The following is a 7,608-nucleotide window of genomic DNA, read 5'->3' on the forward strand; positions in this document are numbered from 1 at the left end:
TGGAGCGTATTTCCCAATTTGAAAAGAGTTTCAAGTCATTGAAACTGGCTGATTCATCCAAGCAACGTGACCTGTCTTGGCGTCGGGGGAAGCCCCAGGCTCTCCGGAAGGCAATTCCACCATCGAGGATGTAGAGGGTAAGACCTGTGGAGTCAGGCGCGGGGTCCAGCTCGGGGCGGGTCCTGGCTGGGCTGTGCACCGGCCCATCCAGTGGAGGGTGTCTGTGGTGCTTTTCACCAGGCTTTTCAGTCTCCTCTCTTGGCATCTTTCTAGATGATCCATGGTCCCCCGAGGGTCTCCAGGTCCCCAGGAATCCCACCCACAGGTCTGCCTTCTCCTGGAGACTCGTGAGCGAGGAGCAAAGCGACGGAAGGTGAGGAGCTTGGAGTCAGAGCTGTGGCCGCCTTGGAAACAGGGTGGCAGCTTCTTGAAACTTTAAACACACCCTTCTGAGGACTGCCCTGGTGATCCAGAGGCTAAGACTCCACGTTCCCACGCAGGCTTCCCAGGTTCAAACCCTGGTCAGGGAACTAAGTCCCACATGCCACCACTAAAGGTTAGGCCCGACGCAGCAACCCCCCCCCAAAAAAAAACCCATAATGAAACAGCATTTTAAAAAAGAGAATAAACATACCCACTCCATATGACTCAGCCACTCTACCCAACGCACTTTCTCAGGAGAAACAAAGGCACGTGTCTACACAAAGACGTGTGCATAAACATTCACCACGGCTCAATTTGTAAAAGCCAGAAGCTGGAAGCTACCCAGACATCCACCAACAGGTGAACGGGTAAGCCAAGCATGGTATCTCCTCACCTCAGAGACAACTCAGGAATGCAGAGGGGTGAGCTATAGGCAGTTTGAAAATAATGAAGCTCAGAATCAAAAGAAAAAAATCCATCCTGTCTGATTCCATTTATACAGAAGTCTAGAAAATACTAGAAAAATCTATAGCAGCAGGTGACAGGCAGTTGCCTGGGTGGCGGCTACCTGGGAAGAGGGGACCAGAAGGTGGGGATGGGACTTTAGGGGGCGCTGGCCGGGGGCACAGTTGTGGATTCAGAGCTGGTTTCACAGGTGTGCACAGCACACTCGTGGTCCTCACGTGGGGATGCTACGGCCCCTTGTGTGCCACTGTCTGGAAACGGTTCTGTCATCACACCTGGGGACAGGTGTTTCCCAGACAGAGGCCTCCAGGGACACTGCTGAACATCCTGTAACATGTAGGACAGACGCTCCTCCCCCTACGATAACGAATTGTCCGGTCCCAAATGCCAGTTGTGCTGAGGCGAAAACCTTGGTATGCAGATTTGTCAAAACCCACCAAGTTGTACAACATTAAGCTGGGGCAGTTTATGGTACACGGTCTTCATCAGTAAGGTTGGAAAGTAATGAGAGCCCAATCCAGCCACCAGCTGGCTGTGTGACGTTAGGCATTTGACTTATCCTCTCTGTGCCTGTCTCTGCTCTGAAAATCCGAGGGATGATGAGCTTTACCTCCCAACTTTGTTTAGCAGGAAATAAGGTGCTGAGACTGAACGGCTCCACATCTTAGGCGCAGGGAGCTGACTTCTGCCACCAGGGGAAGAACTCGATAAGCCATCCATGGAAAAGACACTTTCACTGGACTCCAGTCCCCAGAAACGAGCAGACCCAGTAAAAATGACCTAGGACTCTTTAGGTGATGGTCTCAGGCCCATGGGGGTGGAGGAGAAGCCCCGGACACAGACTGGCCGTCCCTTCATCTGTGCGCAGCAAGGACCTTGAGATGACCTTGAGGCCTGACTTTCAGTCTGACTCCCAACAAGAAATAATGACTCTGATATGATTTAAGGTAGAGATAGATAGATTAATTTACGCATTGGCAAAGATGATCGTTCACTGGGCCTCAGCCACAAAAACACTCAAGAAAATTGAAGCAGCTTGAAGGTCTGATCAGAGTTCCCCTCTCGAGGGCTGCCCCAGAGTCTGGGCTCTGTGCCTGGTGGGACCCGTTCAGGATTACTCACCAGGCACATTACTGTAGTTTAGACCCAGTAATCACAGCTTTACTCCCGCCGCGCCCTCCCTTTCCCCGATTCAATTGCACCTTGAGGAAGATAAATAGGAGAGGGCTTAGGAAGCAGGAAGCCAGCGTTCAATCAGCTCTTTGTTCGGTGGGGAGATGGGAGGAGGCTGCGGTGCAGCCAAACACCACACCTTTGTCCCCAAGCCGTCCTGGGGCCTTTCAGAATCCAGTGCTGGGTGGGGGTAGGGCCACTCTCCCCGCTGGGACAATCCGTGGCACCTTCAGGCCCCCTTCTGTCCCGGAGGGTGCCAAGAGCTGTGTCCTCTGGACCCCAGGCACCTGCTGCTCACCTCCCGAGGTCAGCTTTCCCTACAAGGTGCAGCAGCAACCGAGAGCATCTTCAAGAAGGCAGCCAGGGCGGCAGTGGACCCCAGGGAATTCCAGGATTTCCCCCCCACCCAGACCTGTGGTCCTTTGGGAACAAGGAGGCCACTTCTGGTCCTTCAGAGTCAAGAGAGAAGCCCACGCCTCTGACCGCGCCCCGGACCTGCCATGAGACCGCCACTGTCTGCAGGATGGACCCTGGGCCCCCCGGAACAGAGGCAGGCAGTGGCCTGGCACCAGCTGTGGGCCCCCCTGAGGCTCACGGCCCTCCAGCCTTGCCCGCTGCACTCCAGGAGAACCACGCACACCCTGGGCGATCCCGTCTTTACTGACGGTGTTGCCTCTGCTGAAAATGCCCTTCCCACTGACCCCAGGCAATTTCAACCCCATGAGGTCCTCAGGACTCTTTTGGAACAGGGGTCCCTCTGGGCAGCCTGCCTCGATGTTCCAAGACTGGGGGACATCCCTGGGGACCACACACCCCCCATTCCTCCACCTTCTCCGGCAGAGGTCTCTCCTCCGTTAGACTGAGGGAGTAAAACTACTGGGTTTTATTGTCTGGCTCAGAGATGTCCCACTGCTGGGTGCTGAATACACCTGCTCAGGGAGGGTGGAACGAAAGTGGCCTTCTTTCTTTCTGCTTCTCTCTCTCTTTCCCTCGCTCTCCCTTTCTTTTAGCGAAGTACGGTTGCTTTGGAGTGTTGTGTTAGTTCCAGTTTGTGCAGCAGAATGATCCAGTTACACACACACGTGCGTGAAAAATAAAAATGTTAGTCACGCAGGCGTGTCCGACTCTTTGCAACCCCATGGACTGTAGCCCACCAGGCTCCTCTGTCCATGGGACTCTCCAGGCAAGAATACTGGAGTGGATTGCTCTTCTCTTCTCCAAGGGATCTTCCCAACCCAGGGACCGAACCTAGGTCTCCTGCATTGCAGGCAGATTCTTTGCCAAATGAGCCACTAGGGCAGCCCATATATACACAGCATATATATTACATATACATACATATATTCTTTGTCAGATTCTTTTCCATTATAGGTTATTACAAATTATTAAGTTCCTTCTGTTTTACAGAAGGTCCTTGTTACTAATATTTGTCTATTTTATATACAGTAGTATGAATCTGTTGCTCTTAAACTCCTAATCTACCCTCCCCCCGAAACTAGCTTCCTTAAGGACTCTCATGACCTCAAAAGCCCCGCAGAAGGAGGGGCAGCTGCAGGCCTGTCAGCCCTGCGGGGAGGCGGAGGCCAGCTTCCCAGGGCCAGTGTCGTGAGGAACAGGCCCGGCTGGTTGGGTGGGTTGTGTGGGGCAAGAATCAGGAAGAAGGACGTTGTTCTTCATAATCCAGCTTGTTTACTGCAAACAATAGAACAGGGCAGGATTGTTCGGAGATGCCGGACGGGCTCCGTGAGAAAGACCCCACTGGACCAAGAGGTCTGTTCAGGAATGCACGGAGCCTGGGAAACCCAGAGGGAAGCAGGAGCCGGGCCGGAGGGCACAGGGATGGGGCCCGGCTGCCGTGTGCCTGGGTGGCTTGGCGCCGGCTCAGGAGTCAGCTGGACACTCTTCTTCCCAGCACTGTGGTCCCGTACGTGTGAGGGTCGAGTTTATGTGTCCAGTCGGTTGGGCCATGGAGGCCCCGAATATTGGGTCAGACATGAGTGTCTGTCTGGGAGAGTGTTTCTGGACGAGACTGGCATCTGGATCAGCAGACTGAGGCCGGCGCATCATCCGCCCTGAAGTGGGTGGGCCAGGTCCAATCAGTTGAGGGAGACGCTGATTTGAACGCAAGGCTGAGGAACGGAGCGCGCACTCTCTCTTCCTGACTGTCTCGGAGCTGGGACATTGGTCTTCTCCTGCCTTTGAACTTGGACTCAGACTGGAAATTGCACCCTTGGTTCTCTGGGGTCTGCCCTTCTCAGCAGCCACAGTCATGGGGGCCAGTTCCTCATAATTCATGCCTTCGTGTGTGCATATAGCCACGCTGTTGGTCCTGTTTCTCTGGGGAGACACCGTGGTCCCGAAGCTGCCTGTGGTGGGGAATCAGTCAGTTCTACAAGTCAGCCCTTCCCCAGGCCCCCACCCTCCCCTCGCCAGCAGCACACAGTAGCCCAGGGGCAGCCTTGTCACCTGGAGGCTTTCTCAGGCCAAGCAAGGCTGTGGGGTCCTCTCTGGGCCCTGCCCGCAGGTGGAATGGCTGGATCCTACAGTCGCTCCATTTTTAATTTTTGGAAAAACTACCATACTCTTCTCCGCAGCGGCTGTGAGACTGAAAGTGTCAGTCCCTCAGTTTGGTCCGACTCTTTGTGACCCCATGGACTGTAGCCTGCCAGCTCCTCTGTCCATGGAATTCTCTAGGCAAGAATACTGGAGTGGGTTGCCATTTCCTTCTCCAGGGAATTCTCCCAAATCAGGGATCGAACCCTGGCCTCCTGTATTGGCAGGTGGACTATTTACCATGTGATCCACCAGGGAAGCCTTGACCAATTTCCATCCCCACCGACAGTACACAAGTTTCTGATTTCTCCACACACTGGCCGACACCTGTCATTCCGTGTCCTTCTGACAGTGGCCGTCCTAACAGGTGTGAGGGGCACGTACTGCTGTTATGAGCCGTCTCCATGCTGCTGTGGGCACACCTGTGCCATGGAGCGAGGTCCCATGTCCATCTTTCACATCACGATGTTCTGACCCAGCACTGAGAGCGATGCCGGGCTGGCCCATGGCCTCCCTTCCACAGGCGGGGCTGCGCGGGTCCCTGGTGTGAGCCCTGCTGGGGAGGCTGCAGGGAGGGTTTCTCTCGCGTGTGCCTCCTCCAGCCTGACTGCTGGGCCGCAGACCCACACGGTCCTGTGTGTCCTTTCCAAACCAATGTGCTCCGGGTCTGCCCCCACGGTGGGCACTCTGGAGGGTTCTGCCTCCCCACCACCTTCCCAGCGCTGGGCATTGGCCCCCCTCTAACCCTTACAGATCTTCTGGGTCGTAGAGGGCATTCCCAGTTCACATCCACATTCTCTGAGCACAGATAACTTTGACCATCTCGTCCCTGGTACATGTATCATGCCACCTTCCCTTCGGTGAACCGTTCTCCCATAGACATCAGCCTTAAAGCAGCCTTCATGCCTTCTGTCACTGAAACGGCAGGAACTCCGGTCACTTGTTACTGAAAGCGGACTTGTGATGGGAGCCGTGTTCCACATGCAGCGGGAGGTCAGGTCCAGCCCAACAGCTGCTTCCCAGATGCTCTGTGCGGTTGCAGCGGCAAGTGTGCGAACTTGGCCCATGGCCTCTGGGATGCAGAAGAGGAAGGGGCCCGGGCTGGGCGGCCCTCGGGATGATGCAGAGGCAGAGCCGCAGGCCGGAGCTTGGCCAGGCCCATTAAACTCACTTGGTGGTCAGTCCAGCCGCTCCTTGAGCTGTTGACAAGCAAGACGGGGCAGTCACTCGGTAGGCTGGCCAGCCACCATCACGGCAGCCAGGCACATCTGGTCCTCAAAGCCCAGCTCTCAACACTGGGGGATTCGTGCAGGATTTTTAAAGGCTGGATCTGAAAGCAACCAGAAAGTGAGATTCAAAAAAACGTCCAGTTTAAATTGTCGTCACAGTTATAAAGAAGGAAATAATGCCATTTGCACCAACCTGGATGGACCTGGAGGTGATCATAGTAAGTGAAATTCAAGTCAGACACAGAAGGACAAATATCATGTGATCCCTGATTCGTAGAATCTAAAAAGGATGATATAACTGAATTTATTTACAAAGCAGAAACAGACTCAAAGATTTAGAGAACAAACTTACAGTTATCAGTGGAGAGGAAGGGGTGAAGCAGGGTAGATTAGGAGTTAGGGATTGATATGCACACACAGCTACGAAAAAACCTTCCCTGAAAAATAAAAAAGTAAAAAAATAATACAAATGAATCCCTATGCAAAACAGATTCACAGACATAGAAAATGAATTTACCTGATGGAGAGGAAGGGGGGGGGCAAATTAGGAGTAGGGAATTAACAGATACAAACCACTATACGTAAAATAGATAGGCAACAAGGATTTACTGAAGAGCACATGGAATTATATTCAGTGTCTTGTAATAATCTATAGTGGAATTTAATCTGATATAGATAGATAAATAGATAGACAGGGCTCCCTGACAGCTCAGCTGGTAAAGAATCCACCTGCAATGCAGGAGACCTGGGTTCGATCCCTGGCTTGGGAAGATTCCCTGAGAAGCGAAAGGCAACCCACTCTAGTATTCTGGCCTGGAGAATTCCATGGACTGTATAGTGCCAGGGTCCAGCCCCGGTGGATCCAGGGTAATTCGAAGGGGAGATGGAATCGGCGTCCTAGGAAAAAGCTATTTAATTAGAAGTATAAAGAGAGATTAGAAAGGAATAGTGTAGTAGGAAAATTAGTGTAGAAACAGAGGCTGAATAACTTGGTTTACGTGGGATACCAATAAAGCTTCGAGATAAGAAGCTTGCACCACCTACGTAGGCCACAGGCATCTTTCCGTTCTCCCGAAGGAGAGGAGACACTGAGGCCTCCCCCATCCGATCTTAGAAGCCCAGGCAAAATTAGCAGGCTTGGTGAGCACCCACGCTCCAGATGGGAAACCCGCCAGAAAAACGGAGAACAAGAAACGACACGGGGGAATCAGTCTTTCCAGAAACTGATCTGTTTTCTTTATTTTCAGGTTTGCTTATGTACTTTTTGTTATACATAGGGGTGAATACAGAGTCACGCGGGGTCAGCAGACCTGACCCTTGTCAAAATCAGGTGCTTCGTATAAAATTATACAAAGGTTTTAGGGGTTTTATATCATCTTCTGGCCATAACGCCTGCTGACATTTTATGGCCCTTTCTGATAACGGTCAGTCAACCAGAAAACTTATTTTTTCCAGGGGTGATTTTTTTCTTAAACCAGGCGCCACCCTCCAAATAAAGTTGCATTCCTATAGGGTGAGGGTGTAATGGGTTACAATCAGAAAGGAATTTATTTAGCCTAAGGTTTAACATGATTAATCTTAAAGGTTAATACTTATTTTTCCTATATGCTAGTTATATTCATTATAAGGGCAGGGAATATGGAGATTTAGCAGCAAATATTGGCTCAACAAATGAAAAACCCTTCACCAGTATAATTTCCAATCAACCCACTATACTATACTAATAATTTTCTAACTTCTCAAAAGAGTCTGTATTTAGAAAGTT

Source organism: Ovis aries, chromosome 21, assembly GCF_016772045.2.
Source record: "Ovis aries strain OAR_USU_Benz2616 breed Rambouillet chromosome 21, ARS-UI_Ramb_v3.0, whole genome shotgun sequence".
NCBI lineage: Eukaryota > Metazoa > Chordata > Mammalia > Artiodactyla > Bovidae > Ovis > Ovis aries.